The following is a 19,511-nucleotide window of genomic DNA, read 5'->3' on the forward strand; positions in this document are numbered from 1 at the left end:
GGACATGGATTTCTCTGGTTTATTGAAGCCCCATTTGTTCTGTGGGCGCTCCTTTCAAGGAGAATCATTCAAATAAACAAGCACTGATATTTGACTATGTGGAACTTCTCATCAAAGACTTTACATCCTATCTTTGATAGGACAGTCATGTTTCCCAAAAAGAGAATGTCCCTTCTTTTGAGTTTCCTGCCTATTGAGTGCCTTTAGTAACAAAGAAAAAAAGTAATTGTTAATGATGGCAATTTTTCTCTCCCCTAACATTTCTTTGGAACATTCTGGAATGTTTACTTATTGATTTTTTTTTAGTTAAGCAGATTGGAGAGAACATGGTGAAATTATAACCATGATTTCAAGACCTGAATTCAATGCCAGCTTTGCCAAACGCCTCCTGTGTCACCTTACGCAAGGCACTCTCTTTGTGCTTCAAAATTTTCCTCTATAAGAACAGAGATATTTATGGGAAATGTCTGTGAGCATTTAAAAGTGCTGCCCAGTTCTCTGAGAAGAACCCTAAGACCTGTCCTTAATTTACTGTCTGCCTTTGAGCAAGTTACTGCCCCCTCCTTGGGGCATCAGTTTCCTTGCGGATAACATGAAAACCACCAACTCGAGCTATGGAATCCTATAATACTCTATGAACTCTCTCAGATACAGAGAAATCAGGTGCCAGCACCTTCTGATGGAGAGAAGGAATGATGAGGGTGTCTTTAAGGGAAGACGTCTCTCCTAATCATAACTTTGATTCCCAGCATGAAGGGACCCAGGTGCTGGGGAGCCGTCCACCTGTACACAGATGCAGGCAAAGCACAGGAGGGCAAGCTGGGCTTAGGCTTGTGCAGGAAATGCTTCTGTCAGTGATGGCTGCCTGTGGTTCTAGAAAGGGAAGGAAATATCAGTGGTGAAGCCATACGCCAGGTCATAGAGGAAGGAGGGGGGCAGGGCAGCTCTAGTTAAGAGAGTGTGCATCTGTGACCCAAATAAGGTGTGCTTGGTACAGAGAGGGGGATGGAGAACTAGATGGAAATACAGATACACCACTTTGAATCAGCTCTAGAAACACATTTTTTTTCTTCCCTTGTTCCCAACTCAGGGATCGAACCCGTGTCTCTTACGTGTCCTGCACTGGCCGCTGGGTTCCTTACCACTAGCGCCACCTGGGAAGCCCCTTGTTCAGAAATCATGCCCCAAACCTTATACTGACTCAAAGCAGATGCCATAACTAAAGGCTGCTAGTTGCCACCTCAGGGCCTTTGCACTTAAGGTTTCCCTTCCATCAGCCACCAGCCCCATCCCAGCCCCCCCCCCCGCCCCGCGGCGGACCTTCCTTCCACCACCCAACACACTTGTTGCCAAGTTCGGAACTCAACAACTGCCTTATCTGGAGCTGCTTCCTGCCCCCAGGCCCTCTGCCCTGCTTTTATTGTTTTTGTAGCACTTGTTACTACCGGAAATTGTTTCCTGTGTTTATAGGACTGCGTGTTTATTTCCTGGCTTCCCTCCCAGAGCCTCCCTGGTGCTCCCTCCTACCTAATGTAAGCTCTGTGAGGGCAGAGGGCTGGACTCTCCTGCAGATTGTTGTGTGCAGAGCTCGACTAAGCGGCTAAACCACCACCGCATCCAGCGCACCAGGACAATGCTACACATAGTAGGCTTCTCATAAATATTTGTTCAAAAAGTGAAAGAACAAAGCAAGAAATGTGGGGCTTTTTTTTTTCCCTCTCCCCAGGAAGACTTTTTTTTTTTTTTTTTTTAACAAAAAGGCAGCATGTTCTTGAGACCAAGAGACTCGGGCCCAAATCGTTACCAGCCAAGGAAGTAAGAGGACTCTGTCCTTCCACGGGCTCTGAGCTAACAAGGCTGATGAGGCTATTTATTTTTACTTACACTGTTTGCAAAAGAAACCTCCTCACGCGTCATGATGTGCCCGTTCTCTGAGGCTGTGCCAGCCAAGGAGAAGGCAGCTTGAGTGACAACGCCTGCGATGTGGACAGCAGTGTCCTCAGAACTTTCACATCATTTAACCGGTTCTTCCTCTCTTTTTTTTTGGCTGCAATGCCTGTGCACACAGGCAAGCATCGCAGGGCATGTGAGATCTTAGTTCCCCAACCAGGGACAGAACCCTACTCCCTGCAGTGGAAGTGTGGATTCTTAACCACCAGACCTCCAGGGAAGTCTCTTTTGACTGTTTTGTAAAAACACCCAAGCTCATGAGGCTCATCCTTCTGAGGAAGATCAAGTCTAGAGTCAGGACTTGAACCCAGGTCTCCCTGCACCAGGTGCTCTGGCCTCTGCATTTCAGCATTGATAAATGAACTTCTGGCTCCGCATGCCCACCCTAGGACAGATCAAGAATGCCTAGCCACAGATGGGGCTGGTAGTAATAGGCTCCTCAGAAGGGCCAGGACTGGGGGGCAGGTAAGGCATGGAAAACAGGGACAGAACGGAAGGAGGCATCACTCTCCAGGCCCTTGCATGATTCTGAGAAATGCCTGGTTAAATTTTGGATCCCAGGCACCAGGCTTGCCTCACCTCATCCTGGTCCTGCTCATCGGAGTTTTTGTCTGTCCTTTTCTCTCATGTCATACGATCCTTCTTTGTCTAGAAATATCATCAAAATGACTAGATGGCTCTTGGGAAGGACTTGGCTCTCATTGCCAGCTAGCTTCTAGCCACCTCTGGGCCACCTTCCCTCCAAATGGCCATTGGAATTATTTATCTAAAGGACTGATCTGTCATTGCCCCGCTGCAAACACTTGAGTGCCTCTTCCCATGTCTACACTGTTGTAAGACCTAAACGACCTGGCATGGCCTTTAAGATTTTGACACATTGGCACCTTTCTGCCTCCAGAACATTATCATGCTTCCACAACTTTAGATAGGCTCTGCCTTCTGCCCAGGGGACCCCCTCCCTGTCTGTCTGGGTCAGAATCATTTGCCTTCCAAAGTCCAACTCCAAAGTCACTACAACATTCAGAAAGGCTCAAGACACAGAGCAAACCTGATGTGAAGCCAGCTCGCCAGGGATGGACAGAGGAGTACCTAATCAACGAGGTTAGTGACAGGCAGAGGGTTGAGACTCAACAAGCCAGGAAGTCAGGGCCTCTGAGGTCTCCTTCCCACATTCTCTGCACAGACGGGGTCGTGCCAGGAAGGTTACTCCCAGCACTCAGCCTAGCCAGTGCTGACTTCATAGACAGGCTCGGTGTGACTCTAGTCTTTGAACTAACTATATTTTTCTTTGATAATGTGGATCCTAGTTATTGGCAATGAAAAGAAAGTAGGCTCTCAGGTACCCTGGAAACTCCTCATTCAGTTCAGTTCAGTTCAGTCGCTCAGTCGTGTCCAACTCTTTGCGACCCCATGGACTGCAGCTCGCCAGGCCTCCCTGTCCATCACCAACTCCCAGAGTTTACTCAAACTCATGTCTGTTGAGTTGGTTATGCCATCCAACCATCTCATTCTCTGTCGTCCCCTTCTCCTCTCACCTTCAATCTTTCCCAGCATCAGGGTCTTTTCAAATGAGTCAACTCTTCGCATCAGGTGGCCAAAGTACTGGAGTTTCCGCTTCGGCATCAGTCCTTCCAATGTACATGCAGCACTGATCTCATTTAGGATGGACTGGTTGGATCTCCTTGCAGTCCAAGGGACTCTCAAGTGTCTTCTCCAACACCACTGTTTAAAAGCATCAATTATTTGGCACTCAGCTTTCTTTATAGTCCAACTCTCACATCCATACATGACCACTGGAAAAACCATCGCCTTGACTAGATGGACTTTTGTTGGCAAAGTAATGTCTCTGTTTTTTAATATGCTGTCTAGGTTGGTCATAACTTTTCTTCCAAGGAGTAAGCGTCTTTTCATTTCATGGCTGCAGTCACCATCTGCAGTGATTTTGGAGCCCCCCAAAATAAAGTCTACCACTGTTTCCACTGTTTTCTCCATCTATTTGCCATTAAGTGATGGGGCCAGATGCCATGATCTTAGTTTTCTGAATGTTGAGCTTTAAGCCAACTTTTTCACACTCCTCATTCACTCAGAGCCTATTTTTAGACTTTGCCCTTTGGCATCAGCTTCCCAAGCTGTCAGGGTCAAGAATGTTTAACAGGTTTGTAGCTTTAACACACGGGCACTGCAGAGCCCAGCTTCTGCCTGGCTCCCCTCACCTCCACTTTCTAAGTTTTCATCTATTTGTTTTCCTTCCTCCTCCATGTCTAACTCTTCTGTCTGTTTTGCATGATCTTGAGAATCAATCCAAAGTCAGACTGACATTTTGGCCCAATCTCCCCAAGGAGTTCAGATCTGAGAACTTTTTCTCCTGGAAAGAAAATTAATGTATGTGTTAGTTTGGGAGAGGCCCAGAGAAGAAAAGATATCCATGCAGGCTGGATAATAATAATGGCAGTAATAATAAATAATAATGATACCTATATTTGCTGAGCACTAACTACATAGTAACTGGGTTGAGTGATTTTTTTATGCTTTTTCTCATTCAACCTCCTAGGTGTGACTGCTGTGTACCCATTTTAAAGATGGTTCGTGGGACTTCCTTGGTGGTCCAGTGGTTAAGAATCTGCCTTGAAATGTAGCGGACATGGGTTCGACCACTGGTTGGGGAAATAAGGTCCCACAGACGCAGGCCAACTAAACCCGCGCACCACAACTTAAGAGCCTGCATGCCACAGTGAAAGATCTTGCATGACGCAAGGCAGATTCTGTGTACCGCAACTAAGAGCTGATGCAGCCAACTACATAAATATAAAAAGGATGGTTCCTATTGCACTCATTTCTAAATGAGAAAGTCGAGCCTCAGTTACATAAAGTTAAGGTGTTAGTCGCTTAGTTATGTCTAATTCTTTGTGACCTCATGGACTGTAGCCCGCCAGGCTCCTATGTCCGTGAGATTTCCCAGGTAAGAATACTGGAGTGAGTAGCCATTCCCTTCTCCAGGGGATCTTCCTGAACCAGGAATCAAACCTGAATCTGCTCAGGTTCTGCTGCATTGCATGCAGATTCTTTACCATCTGAATCACCAGGGAAGCTCACATACAGTTAACCCAGGGTCAAATAGTAAGGATGTCTAGACTGACCCCAAAGACTTTAGGTCTTTACTAACTGGGAGACACTGAACACATCACTTCAGCTCTTTGCATCTCAGTTAAATTGCATCTGTGACAAAGAAATAAGAGGGTTGGTCCTCCTTACCTTACAAGCCAGTTAGGATAGTTGAATGGGATAAGCAATGGGAGGTGCTGTGTAAGGGTTAGTAATTATCTTTATGAAATCTGAGACCCCCCTGAGATCCGGGATCGAACAAAATTACTGGGAATTGTTTTTCACATATGAAGATTATTTTTTCTGTTTCTTACTGTGATTGGAAACTGTGTCTTCTATTTTGAGAGATGATCATCCTTTACCATCCAGGCTCTTTGGACAGACTGTGGGACTTCATGCTTTTCAAAAGATGGTCTTATTTGAGCCTAATGACTGTTGGGGAGTTAGGCAGGACAAATATATATCCCCCTTCTGCAGGTAGGAAAACGGAAATCAGAGTGGCTCTCAGGAGATGGTCAGAGCAGGAGCTCCTGCCACCTACTCTGGTCATCTCTGAGTTCCTTCCTTTTCTATTCCAGGATCCTGGGCAGGTGACAGAACTGACAGATGAGTAGGGCCCTGCAGGTGGGGGGAGGTTTTGGCAGTGGGGACGGAGGGCAGCCCCTGGGTTTTCCTCCTTTAGGACATCAGAATGTGTACAGGCCCCTCATCAACATGATTTGTATAAAACTCTACCTGATGCGAGCTGTGGTTAAATAGTGTTTTTTAACCCTTAAAGTTTGACATTCTCCTTTTGTGTTTGGGAGTCAGTGCAGGTTTCGGGGTGTCACGCAGTTGCTGAGTTTTGTGGCCCTGGGCACTTAGCCTGGAAACCTCTGCACAAACAGCTCGGGCAGAGTAACCAGAGGAGCTACTTCTCCCCACCCCTGCCCTTTTTTTTTTTTTTTTGAAGTATATCTTTGACCAGACACATCAGAGTTTAGATCTCTGCCACTTACTAGCTGTGTCCTGGGCAAGTTATTTTAACTGTCAGTGTCATCTGTAAAGTGGAAAGATGTCATGTGAGTTTCACTGTAATGTCTAGTAAGGTGCCTAGTCCAGTGCAGTCAGTGCCCAATACTGCGGCTGTTTTTACTATAGTTTCTTTCTTTCTCCCTAACCTACTTGGACTCATGGAGATGGCTCCCTGCAAAGTGACCCTTCTGACAGTGTCCTTGTGAGAAGACAGAGTGGACTAGATAACTCATCCTAATTAAGCCTCTTGAGCGATCATGAATAGGGTCTTGGTGGAGGTCCAGGCAGTGACCAGGTGGGAACCAGGTTGGTCTAGTCCCTCAGGCCCCTTTATCCTCTGACTGCTCTAAATTCTTTCATTCCATTAGGGACCAGGTTAAGATGCAGAACATAAGAATACAAGTTCCTAAGTGTACAAGGGTCCCAAGTGTAGTTTTCCAGGACCCCTTAATGGTTACCCCGTGCTGGGATGGAGGCCCAGCATGTCTGTCCCTCCCCAGCTGCTGGGGTTGATAAATGAATCCAAGGAAAGGGGAAGGATACAATAGGAGGACTAAAGAAAGAAACTGTGCTGGTGAAAGTGAACAGACCAGGTGGAAGAGAAACTGGAAGCTGAGGTTCTCTTTGCTAATGAGGATGGCACGCCACAGTTCTCCCTGCTGGCTGAATGGAAGGCTGAAATCCCTGTTGTTCAATAGCTCAGTCGTCTCCAACTTTTTGTGAATCCATGAACCGCAGCACGCCAGGCTTTCCTGTCCTTTACTGTCTCCCGGAGTTCACTCAAACTCATGTCCACTGAGTCAATGATGCCAACCAACCATCTCATCCTCTGTCGCCCACTTCTCCTGCCCTCAATCTTTCCCAGCATCAGGGTCTTTTCCAGTGAGTTGGCTCTTAGCATCAGGTAGCCAAAGTATTGGAGCTTCAGCTTCCACATCAGTCTTTCCAATGAATATTCAGTGTTGATTTCTTTTAGGATTGACTGGTGTGATCTCCTTGAAGTCCAAGGGACTCTAAAGGGCCTTCTCCAGCACCACAGTTTGAAAGCATCTATTCTTTGGCGTTCAGCCTTCTTTATGGTCCAACTCTCACATCCATACATGACTACTGGAAAAACCATAGCTGTGACTATACAGACCCTGTCGACAAAGTGATGTCTCTGCTTTTTAATATGCTGTCTAGGTTTGTCACAACTTTTCTTCCAAGCTAGCAAGTGTCTTTTAATTTCATGGCTGCAGTCACTGTCCATAGTGATTTTGGAACCCAATAAAATAAAGTCTGTCACTGTTTCCATTGTTTCCCCATCTATTTGCCATGAAGTGATGGGACTAGATGCCACCATCTTAGTTTTTTGAATATTCAAGTCAACTGTGGGATCATAAAACCCATTCTGGATCAGCCTGAAGTCAAGGTTGGGTAAAGAGCCCAGCCAGGAACTGGGGGGATGGGAGAGGGAAGAGCTCACTGGCCTGACAATTTCAGAATCACCTGAGGCTTTCGCCAAAAATGCGTGTCCCTTAACTCTACTCTAAAACATACCCAGTCATTGTTTCTTAGGAGCGTGAGACTTAGAAACTTGTATACTTAAAACTTCCCACAAATGTTTCAGGGTCTTTAGAGTTGAACAGAAAAAAGATCTTGAACATTTTCCCTGTGGATTGATTTTTAAATGCCATGCAAGTTAGACTGAAGACAAGACTGGCAACAAGCATTATAATCCGACAAATGTTTACTGTACACCTGCTCTGTGCCAGGAACGCATTCTGCCCTCAAGTGGACTTCGTAAAGAGTTATTACCACAGGACTTGCGGTAGGAGCCCAGGAGCAGGCGTGAGCAGTGTGCGCCGGGTGTCCAGGAGCCGGAACAGGAAGGAGGAACTGGAAGCAGAGCAAGGGGATCTCTGAATTTTTCATTTCTGAGACGGAATATTGTCAACAGAAGGCGGTAATACCGTAGCTTTCTCTTCTCTTAGGAGGACATGTGTCCACCCTTGACATTATCCTTGGACATGACAAAAGAAATTGAACCACAGGTTTACGGCCGGTTGTTCATCTGAAATTCGGGTTCTGTGCGGTTCTGCATGCCACATCTTAAGCCAAAGTAAAGGGACTTTCGGCTTTGCTCTTCTCCAGCAAAAGCAACAGTGAGTCAAAATAAACAACCTCTGGAATCCAAACGCTGACTCCTCCTACCAAAAAAGCAAAATAGTTTCTCTTAATTGATAGAGGCTCTCTCGGTGTGCCGTGCACGCCCACCTGCACCAGAGCTCGCTGGCGACCAAGTGGAGAGGCGCTTGCTCCGGGATTGAGAGCTTTTAATCGGAACAGTTTTTAAAAAATCTTGTAAGTGAAGTTGACCTTCCCTGGCTCACAGGCCTTGATCCTGCCAGCAGGCCGCCTCCGCTCCCTCGCGGTGTCCGCTCTCAGCCGGGGACCCGACCTCCATTAGCTGCAGGCCGCGGGGGCGAGAAGGCTGGACGGCACCCCCCTCCCACCCCCTGCGCCCCGAGAGCCCAGAGCCGGGCGGGGTTTGGCCGGCCCCCCGCGGCCGCTTCCTCCAAACCCTGCTGACCTCTAGTGGTCACATGGTGGAACTGACAGGACGCTGGGCCAGAGTGGGCAGCTGGGGTTTTGTTTTCAACCTAGGCCTTCTCATCCTTACTTTGCGCGGTAGACTTGGAACCTTTGAAAATATCCCGTGGGGGTCCCTGTGCGTGAGCGTGTGGCCACATGCAGTGAGAGATCTGGGTGGGACTCAGACCCTAGGAAAAGACTCAAGAAGCGAAGGGTCATGTCAATTTGTCCTTAAGAGTCAGTGAAGACGGTTTACAGCCTTTCCTGTAGTCACATAGTTCACACCCTTTGCTTTTGGGAGGTTCTTCCTATGGTCTCACCTTGTCCCCTCTTAAGAAGAAAAAAGTCTCGAATGAAAAAAAAAAAAAAAACAATTCCAGTTTACCCATCAGTTCTGGTAGCAGCTACAGCGTAGGGAGTCGGCCTGAGGCTGCAGAGCTCATGGCTGCCTGGATGGGCTGGGTGGTTTTCTCCAGGCTCCAAACTCCATCAGGCCCTCGGTGAAATGGGGTAGAAGGGAGAAGAGCCAGCTCCAGCAAAATTAATTTCCAGCAGCTGCATGGGATTAAAATTACTCACTTCTCGCTGGTCTCTGTCTAATGTTCCTGAAAACGATCTCCTGATCCTCCACTTCTACTCTTTTCTCTTCCTCATGGTCTCAGCTTTTGGTACATTACTCCAGGTCTTCTGTCCTCCATCCCTGTAGGTGTGACTGGAAGACACAGCCCCCGGGAGACCCATCCCTTCCTGGACTTGCCCAGGGAGCTGTGCTGGGGTGACCTCAGGGGTGCAGCGTGACCCTCAGGAGTTGGACAGGCTGTGGGGGTGGCTCAGCCCTCACGGAGTTCCCAGGAAGTGGAACCTTGCGTGTCCCGTGCCTGTCCTTCCAGGGAGCTGAGGAAAGGCAAACCCTTCCTTAGAACAAGCACCAGACAGGGTGGAGGGTATGCGCTCACATACTGTGCTCGCGTTTGCCAGCTCGTCTCCCTCCGAGCCTTAGTCGTGTCTTCTGTAAAATGGAGAAGAGACTGTTCTCCAGGTTGTTGTGAAGACTAAATGAGATAATACGTAGACAAAAATATGTTTATGACATGTAGATATAAAATGGATAGAACCATTAGATGATCCTACATAATGTTAATGATTATAGTAATAGCTGTATAAATACATAATAAATAGTGTTTCTTGAAGGCACATTACAGGATCGTGTTCCAAGCTTTTTGCATGTATCATTTAACCATCACAGCGATGTGCTGAGGCAAATCCTTTTATTATCTCCATTTACAAATGAGAAAAATGAGGTTAGAAGGTATTGGGAGATGTGCCCAAAGGCACACAGTAAGTGGCGGACCTGGAACGTGAAATGTGAGCCCTGGAAATCTGACGACTTTTCCTGGGAGAATGTATCACTGGGTTGTGCCCAGACTGAGGTATAATGCTTGCTTGTCTCTGCGTGTGAGAGTGTGTGCACACCCCTACACATGCACACCCACACATATGCAAACACAACATGCATGCACACAATGTAATATATGCACACATGTACATAAACACACAACACATTCATGTGCACACATGTGCATCATGTATACGCACATGCACACATACACACATGCCTTTGCACGTTGCCACTGCATAACCAGAGACCCTGCACCTTTCCTCCTAGAAGGAGTTTCCCTCAGGGGGCCCCCTCTTGGAGAAGTAAAGGGGAAACCACTGGAGCTAGAAGGAGAAAACTAGCAGGAAAGGAAGCCACATGCCTTTGGACAGAGGGAGAGATTATCCAGGAACCAACTGAGCCACCCACACCTCAGATTGTGAAACCAACTCATGGGAACAGAACCAGGCTTCCTGTGATGCTAACCTTGCCCAGATGAGCCTGCTTCTTTCCAGGGCCTCTGGGGCCCAGCTCTTTGAGGGACAGCGCTCATGGCGTTGCCATGCTGCAGTGAGCTCATCCCAGAGTGAGCTTCATCCACTCATTCCAACAGGGGGCCTGATCCTTTCTGTGCTTTGCATGTAATTGACACTTAATGGAATTTGTTCAGTTTCAAGTTCTCCTCTGCTGCACTCTGGTCCCTTCCTCACTGGTCTGCAGCATGGAGCTGGGGGTGGGGATTGAGACTAGGGACTTGCTTGCACCCTTTTCTAGCTGTACAACTGTGGCCATGTCGTTACCTTCTCTGGTCAGCTCTAAGGTCCCATCCGGCCTGACATTCTCAGTCTAATAAGATTCTAATCAGGTGTCCATCAGCCGTGGTCCACTGTGGTTGGTAGCGGGTAACATGAGCAGGGTGTTCAGGGAGGTCACTGCGTTTGTGAGCCTCAGAGGACATTGTGTCATCACAGCGGAGGAAATGGTGTGTGAATGGGAGCAAATGCCATCCTGGCAATGCCCCTGTCCACGAGGCTTGATCTCAGGGTCAGAATCAGGGTTTGGGGATAATGCAGTGTGACCGTGGAGTTATTTTCTTTCCAATACCTCAAAGGAGTAAAAGGAAATATGAGAACAAAGAATGAAGATAGATAACCCAAGAGAATGGTTCGGAATCACAGCTGCCTCTGCATAGCACTTGGGTGCCAGCCACTGTCCTGACCTTTCGAGAAACCAACTCATTGAGTTTTTTGGAGCAACACTGTGGGGGTGGGTACTAATATAACCCCTATTGTACAGATGAAGGCATTGAGCCCCTAAAGGTTTACGCAGCTGGTCGATGGCAGCTCTAGGATTCAAGACTTAGGGAATCTGGTTCCAGTGTTTATAATATTAGTCATTAAATTATATTGCTTCCCAAAGAACATCTTCATCCAGGATGAAGGAGCCTTTGGGGAGAAGGTAAATCATCAAGTCATCTCGGGTACCCTGATTGGTTACTGCCCACTTCAGAGACAGACCAAGGCCAGGAAGAGGGAGCCCGGACCGCTGAGCGCCTGCTTTGTGCACACTGAAGAGCGGGCAGGGCGTGCCCCTCTGATTTTTGTTAGTCACCCGCAGGCATCTGCCTTGTACTTCCACATCCAGAGCCTAAGGAACAGCGGAATGCTTTGCCCTCTGAGGCACCTCTCTCCTATCTTCCTGAGGTTTCACTTCCTGCCACCCCCGTGCCTGCCCACCTTCCCCAGGAGGATGACTGGCAGGACCTCGGCCGCAGAATGTTTTTGCATAAGGGGCCAACACTGGCACATGTGTCAACTTCCCTATTTCTGCTGAAAACACTCGCCGAAGATCGCAGTGGGAGATGAAGGCCCGAGATGGGGTTCGAGCAGAAAAGGCAGCTAGCTACATCCAGGTGGCTGAGCTTCGATGGAGCGTGAAATCGGGTGAGTCATGGGAGAATCCCGCGTGCAACCCTCGCGGCTCGGGCAGCTCACCCCCTCGCCTTGGGGGGTGCAGGCCAGAGCTGGCTTCATGCCGTGGAAGTAGAGAAGGAAAAAGGGGAACCACGGAAGGGAAAACAGCCCCAAAAGAGAGTGGAGACGAAGATGAGTGAAAGTTCTAGCCAAGGCAAATATTGACTTAACCATTACGGAAGTAAATAAAACTCCCATTTATGTTATGCAAGTGCTATATTCTTTGAATACTTCTGTCTGGAGGAATTTTTTATTTCGCCATAGAAGAAAAATGTTTTCATATTCTCTCCCGCCGCTCAGACCCACAACCCAGCGAGGCCTCGTGCCCCCGAGAGCCATAATATTATTTGTTAACATTTTTATGATGCCAAATGGTCTGTAGGAGAACGGGCGCCATTCTTTAGCTGGGAAACCATATGGCACGACGAGTAATAAATAAGGTATTGTGATAGTTAATGAACCTAATTGCCAGCAAAGGCTTTAATACAGAGACTGTGCTGCTGAGAATTTAGCACCACATTAGGGATGCTACGGAGCTCCCCTGACTTCTGAGGCTTAATTTAAGTTCTATATTGCAAACTCCAGAAAATAATTCCAAACCCTCCTGCTGGAAGAGCAACCTGCTGGTAGACTGTGATTATACCGAATTACTAAAATCGCAATCAATTTTATACACACAGTTAACCCTTGCCAGGAAGGATGCACAGGGAGGAGAGGGATCAAGATTGCAACCCGTTCTACCTGTGGCTCTGGATGGAGGAAGACGGCGAGAGGCAGGAAAGGGGTGGTACCCAAAGAAAGGGACCAGAGCCGAGGATCCTGGTCCATGAAGACAGGGAGCTGGGGAGATGCTGCGAGGAGGCCTGGGCACAGGCGCAGGGTGTTGGAACTCTCCAGTCTTGCAGGGTCCCCTTCCCTGTGGGACAAGAAGACAGAGGGTCGTGGAGAGAGGGGTGTGTGCTCACCAGCAGCGGGAATCCTGGCAGGAAAAGGAGCTGAGCCACTGCTGCTGTTATTCCATAAGTCAAGGTTATTAACTAGAAAAGATCAAATCGTGGCAGTCAAATAACCTTGCATTGTGGAAAATGTAAATGCCGAACAGCTGCTGCTGAACTTTCAGTGGTGTCTGGTCCCTGGGCGACAGAGGCACACGGCAACAGGAGAGGAGCCGGAGGGGAGGCGCCCACCCCTCCAAAGCCCGCCTCACCCACCCCCGCTTGTTGGAGCTTGCAACAGTCTTGCCCACCCATCCACCCTGGCCAGGATGGAGGAGAAGGATCAGGCATAGAAAGAGTCTCCCAGAGCAGGTCAAGCCAGGTGTGGGGAGAGAACGCTCCGAGGCTGCGGTCCCCCCATCCACAGCCTACATCCCACTGTGGATGCCCAGGCTATGGTTCTCAGAGCAGCTCAGAAATGTCCTTTCCAGGAGAGCAGTCTGCCAGGAGAAACCCAGCACGGCTCTGTGTGCCAGGCCTTCCTGTGCTCAGAGAGAGTGAATGTGGCAGGCTGAGAGGTGGGAGTCGGTATGAGGAATAAGGAGTCTTCCCATAAATCAAGAAGACAGTGGAGGACTTCCTTGGAGGTCCAATGGTTAAGAATCCACCTGCCAGTGCGGGGGATGTGTGTTCGATCCCTGGTCCGGGAAGATCCCTCATGCCACAGGGGAACTAAGCCTGTGTGCCACAACTACTGACCCAGGCACCACAACTACTGAAGCCCTCCCACCCTAGGACCAAGAGAAGCCACTGCAATGAGAAGCGCGCACACCACATCTAGGGAGTAGCCCCCACTCACCGCAGCTAGAGAAAGCCCAGGCACAGAAATGAAGATCCAGCACAGCCAAAAGTAAATAAATAAACAAATAAGAAAACAATGGAAGGAGCTTGGGACGGTGAAGCTGGGAAAACCAAAAATGTACCGAAGAATCTGGAAGGTCATTAAGACCAACCAGGGGGCAGAGGCAGGCCTGGCCTCAGATGTGAGACCTCTGAAGCGATGACCATGGATGGCCATGCAGATCCTTCCCAAGGGACTTAGGACAAAGCCCATTTTCCTGCTGTGGATTAAACTAGCTTCAGCCTCCTCTGGGTTGTTGGACAGGCTCTGGAATCCCAGAAGTAGGGCTTATGGGACAAGTCTCCTGAGCTGTGGCTTCAGGAAATTCCGTGCACGCAGCAGAGTTCATGGCTTGTGGGTGACATGGAGGATGAGACGTTACCATCAGGGTTAAGTTTCTGGAGGGCAAGAAGACTGATCTTTGCAGCACCCTGCACACACTTAGGAAGCTGAGTGAGTTGATTCTCAGAGGAGTAAACTGCACGAGTGACCAGGAGATAAAGTACACGTGTCCATCCACCAGCCAGGCGGTCAGTCTGGGTGACAGGTCCTCCGGGCAGCACTTGTAGGGTCTGAGACCCTCATGATCTGCTGGAGAGGGCAGGACCAGCCTCACGTTCAGCCCTTCTCCTGGTGCAGCCCTTCTGTACTGCCCTGGCTTGTCTCGGGTCTGTGATGCTCAGCCATGGTTGTGGTCCTGAAGTGGAAGCTGTCAGCTGCCTTCTCTATGAATCCTGCCTCCCAAGGTCAGTGATAGAAGCTGAACCCCCAGAGGCTTTCCCCTGTTGGGGTAAGGAATTGAGGAATGGCCATAGGAACCCCGCAGGCCTTCTCTAACCCTGATGGAACTTCAGAATCAACTAGGGAGACCCCACCATAAAGACCCTAATCTGGCCGATCTAAGAGTAGGTGTTGAAGTTGCTCAGGGGATCCTGACAGAGCAGTGAATAGAAAACCATTTCCCTGGATGGCTCTGCACCCTGACTTCACGCTTGCTCTAACCTCCCCACTCAGCTCCAGACTGTAGAAGGAGAAATACCCACACTGTCCTTGGTAAGCAGTTGACAGAACACTTGAGAATCTGCTTAAACAGTGAGCAAGATGGAGAAGCAGAAGGAAGGTATTCTTCACTCTGGGGTGGTTAACCAATCCCTGGGTCAAGGGCCCAAGTAAGGCTGTTGAATTTCCATCTCTGGTGGCGTCTTCAGTTAGACAGATACACATCTGGAGGCAGAGAGATGACAGTGGCCTTCCAATATTTCGTTTCTGTAACTTGATGGCATTTCCATATTTATAGATGAGGAAAATGAAAGCCAGAAAAGTTCTGTGACTCTTCCTCAGAAGGGCGGTGTCAAAACTGACTGGACTCCAGGTGTCTTGACTCAGTGTACTCTTTCTAGAGAGAACTTTTTAAAAAAATTTCAAGTTATATATTCTGGGGCACTGGGAAGATAAAACAAGAGCAAAAGAAGATCTAGAATTTGTGTTCATATAGTGGATATGAAGGGGCTGGGGGCCCCCAGAGGAGACTCACAGTTCTGAAGGAATAAGATGCTACAGGAGCTTGCCATCTAGTTGGAGATACTCTCACAAAATTATAAAGCTGTTTATTAAAGTTATTATAGCATAAGATTCGTGGAAGAAAGGACCTTATTAGAGAATGTTTCCTAGAAAAGGCCTGGAAGCAATAAGTGCTTCCTGTTAATTGTGAGCTGATCACCCAGCTGTGTGCTAGAGGCTTGGGAAAAAAAACAAGGATCTTGTGCCTGCCCGCAGGGAGCTATCAGTCGAGTTAAAGAAGCGGTGTGCACTTGAGAGGCATGGAGAATCCCAGGGCAAGCAGGCCCCTGAGCCCTAGCAAGACACCCAGACACTCAGCTACAGTGGTCCCCCAGTGAGCCTCGCTTTCTCCAGACTCTGAGAAGTGGGGAAAGTTGGACCAAGGTTCCCAGTGGCACACGGGGCTCCCTGGGGGTCCTGGGCAAAGATCCACAGGCCCTAGGGGATAGGCTACATCCTCCAGGTCAGGGGTACCAGCTGAACATAGGCTCATTTAAAAAAAAAAAAATCTGTCCATTTATTTAATTTGGCTGTGCCAGGTTGTAGCTGCGGCACGCAGGATCCTCGATTTTCATTGCGCCCTGGGGGATCTTTAGAACGAGCATGTGAACCCTTAGCTGCAGTTTGTGGGATCTAGTTCCCTGACCAGGGATTGAACCTGGGCCCCTTGCCATGGGAATGTGGAATCTTAGCCACTGGACCACCAGGGAAGTCCCTGGATATAAGCTCTTGACCTGGCTTCTCCATGCCCCTGCAGCAGGTAGGCAGAGCCCAGGTCTTCTCCCAACAGAAGGTGGTGGGAACCCACCTCGGGCCCTGAGCCCTGTCTGACCCAGCAAGTGCTGAAGAAGAGCTGCCGGGTGCAGATTTACCACTGTACATAAATACACTTTACAATCACAGGGAAGGCTTTCTGAGGAGGCCATCGAATATTTTATAGTGATGCAGATCCAGTGAAAAGAAGGAGAATAAATAAAAGGGAAGATAATTATTTGATGGAGTTCTCTTAGGATATGCCACAGCAGGGAATACTCGCAAAGAATACAGATGACTAGAGAGACACAGCTATGCAAGAATCAGACAAACCTATAAATTGTTAGAAGCAAGGATGGGAGGAAAGGAATGTGAGCGCTCCGGGTTCCCATCATGCCATCAGCGCTGGGTACCTCACTCCACCTTGCTGGCAGCGGTCTGTGCACCAGCCACAGCACAGGCCCGCAGAAGGGAGACGCCACCTAATAAATGTCTCTGGAAAATTACGACTGTACTGCTACAGTAAAAAGATGGCGCCGTTTATCTCAGCGCCATCTGCACAGGCTCATTTGTTGCTCCCGAGGCAGCCCACACACACCCAGCAAGTTTGCAACTCTCCACCACTTGGAGTGCTTTCCTCACGAGGATGCTCAGGGACCCAGGGTGCTCATTCCTCTTCCGGCTCTCGGCGGTCAGCAGGAGAGATGCCGAAAGAGGCTTGCAAGTGGATGCTGCAACATCAGATCTGGACCTCGGGGTGGGGGCCTGGAGTCCAGCAGCCTTCCCACGCAGAGGAAGAGGAGCACTGAGCGTCGTTCGTCATTCGTCCATCGATTCATCTATTCAGCAAAGCGTACAGAGGGTCTGCTTTCGGCCGGGTGTTGTGATGGACATTAGGGCCACCTGGGTAGTTTGCTTGCTCTTCCTGAAGGATGTGATTCAAATGTCATCAGTGAAGTCATCCCTGGGCTTTTCATCTAATACAGCCGGACTCAGACCCCAGTAGGGGTAGCCCATAACCAATGACTGGTGGACACAAACCCATGAGCCCTCTGGCTTCCTTGCCTCCAGTGGCTACTGCATTGCAATGTGTTTGGTGTTGTTGAAACATAAAACCTTGAGGATGGAGGAGGTCGCTATAAAGCCAGGAATATGTACGTACTTGGTGCTTCTCTAGTGGTTCAGACAGTAAAGGATCGGCCTGCCATGCAGGAGATCCGAGTTCAGTTCCTGGGTTGGGAAGATCCCCTGGAGAAGGGCATGGTTACCCACTCTAGTATTCTTGCCTGGAGAATTCCATGGACAGAGGAGGGTGGCGGGCTACAGTCTGTGGGGTCACAAAGGGTTGGACATGGGCGAGTGACTTTCACCATCATCATGTACGTACTGATGGATCTGTGGGCTTTTAAACTGTGTGTTGAGCTGGTTCCAGTGGGTTGGAGGTGGCTTTGCTGAAAGCTTGTGAATGAAAGAGACAATATACAGACATGGAAGGATGCAGTCGTGACCTTTGCTTGCATCCCAGTCCATTTCTTAATCCGTATGAAGACAGGCTGCTCTGGCATCTCTGGGAATCTCAGCACAGCCCCAGCCAAGCCCATCAAGACCATGATTCTGAGAAGGTTTGAGACGCCTCCCTTCCCTCCTGCCTCAGAGTCCTCTACCAACACTGAAATGGAAAACCTCTCTCTTCTCCCTCCTCCCTCCCCTCATGTCTCTGTACAACCAGGCCAGGAACCTCAACTTCACATGTAATAGCCCTCTTTTATTCAGGATAAGGAGAAGGCAATGGCGCCCTACTCCAGTGTTCTTGCCTGGAAAATCCCAGGGACCGGGGAGCCTGGTGGGCTGTCGTCTATGGGGTCGCACAGAGTCGGACACGACTGAAGCAGCACAGCAGAAGCAGCAGGATAAAGCATCACTGTTCTTTCCGTTGTGTGCAGAAGCACTTGTCAGACAGACTTTGAATTGGGACTTAGTGAAACCACTGGCGGGGAATTGAAGTTGAGGAAATAGGGACCAGAGTATGATGATCCTTTACTTGGGCTTTTTTCAGTAGGTGATGCAGATACAGTGATGGTGTGAATCAGGGGCTGGAGTGAATCAGAGTTGCCCAGTGAGGAGAATGAACCAGCTGGAGCCCATCCCTGAGGTGGCAAATCCAGCGAGGGGGCCCTTGGAATAATCAGGGTGTGGGTGATGATGGTGCAACCCAGGAGCCTTGGAAGCCACACCGGAGAGGAGGGAATTGCTGACGGATATTCAGGAAGTCTAATTAAGAGAATTCAGTGACTGATTAGGTGTTTACATGTGGGGAGGAGAAATCTGGAAGGAGAGCAGATTTTTTGTGGGAAGGAGAAATGAAGGGCAGAAACAGAGACTAAGAAAGGGAAATGGGCAGAGAGGAAAGGCAAGGAGATAGTCAAAAAGGACCATAGAAAGACGTAGAAAATGACAGAGGCCAAAAGAGAGATGGAAAAGAAGCAATCAGTGAAACTCCTAATAAGACTTCCTTGTTTTCTAAACTTATTTCCAACCAACGTTAGACTTACAGAAAAGGTGAAAAAAAATAGTACAAAGACTTCCCACATACCAGCTTCCCCTGATGTTAAGCTTTTATGCAACCATGGCACAGCTATCCAGGACAGGACTTAACACTGCCGTTGTTGCTACTTAACATTATTGTTCAGCCACTCAGTCGTGTTCAGCCACTCAGTCGTGTTCACCTCTTCGGGACCCCATGGACTGCAGCACTCCAGGCTTCCCTGTCCTTCACTATCTCCTGGAGTTTGCTCAAACTCACGTCCACTGAGTCAATGATGCCATCCAACCATCTCATCTCTGTTGCCCACTTCTCCTCCTGCCCTCGGTCTGCCCTTGTGGAACTTCCAGTCCATCTCAGAACAAACTCTCCCCATCTTTCTCTCTTTCTTTTGCAGGATCTAGAAAGGGAAGGGATTGGGAACACCTGTTAGCTAAGGAATACTTAGATAAACTTGGATAACCATCCAGATGTTCCACATGTTCAAGCTGGATTTAGAAAAGGCAGAAGAACAAAAACTCAAATTGCCAACATCCATTGGATCGTAGAAAAAGCAAGAGAGTTCCAGAAAAACATCTACTTCTGCTTTATTAACTATGCCAAAGCCTTTGACTGTGTGAATCACAACAAACTGTGGAAAATTCTGCAAGAGATGGGAATGCCAGACCACCTGACCTGCCTCTTGAGAAATCTGTATACAGGTCATGAAGAAACAGTTAGAACTCGACATGGAACAACAGACTGGTTCCACATTGGGAAAGGAGTACATCTGGGCTGTGTATTGTCACCCTGCTTATTTAACTTAAATGCAGAATACATCATGTGAAAT

General features: G+C 48.6%; 1 long non-coding RNA gene across 1 annotated transcript; it reads left to right on the forward strand.

Annotated features, from left to right (window-relative positions):
• The first annotated feature begins 7,358 nt into the window (after positions 1–7,358).
• LOC113905126 lies at positions 7,359–9,841 on the forward strand. The gene is made up of 2 exons (XR_003514600.1): positions 7,359–8,409; positions 9,347–9,841. It is a non-coding gene; the product is annotated as an uncharacterized LOC113905126 (long non-coding RNA).
• The last annotated feature ends 9,670 nt before the right edge of the window (positions 9,842–19,511 follow it).

Source organism: Bos indicus x Bos taurus, chromosome 15 (assembly GCF_003369695.1).
Source record: "Bos indicus x Bos taurus breed Angus x Brahman F1 hybrid chromosome 15, Bos_hybrid_MaternalHap_v2.0, whole genome shotgun sequence".
Taxonomy (NCBI): Eukaryota; Metazoa; Chordata; class Mammalia; order Artiodactyla; family Bovidae; genus Bos; species Bos indicus x Bos taurus.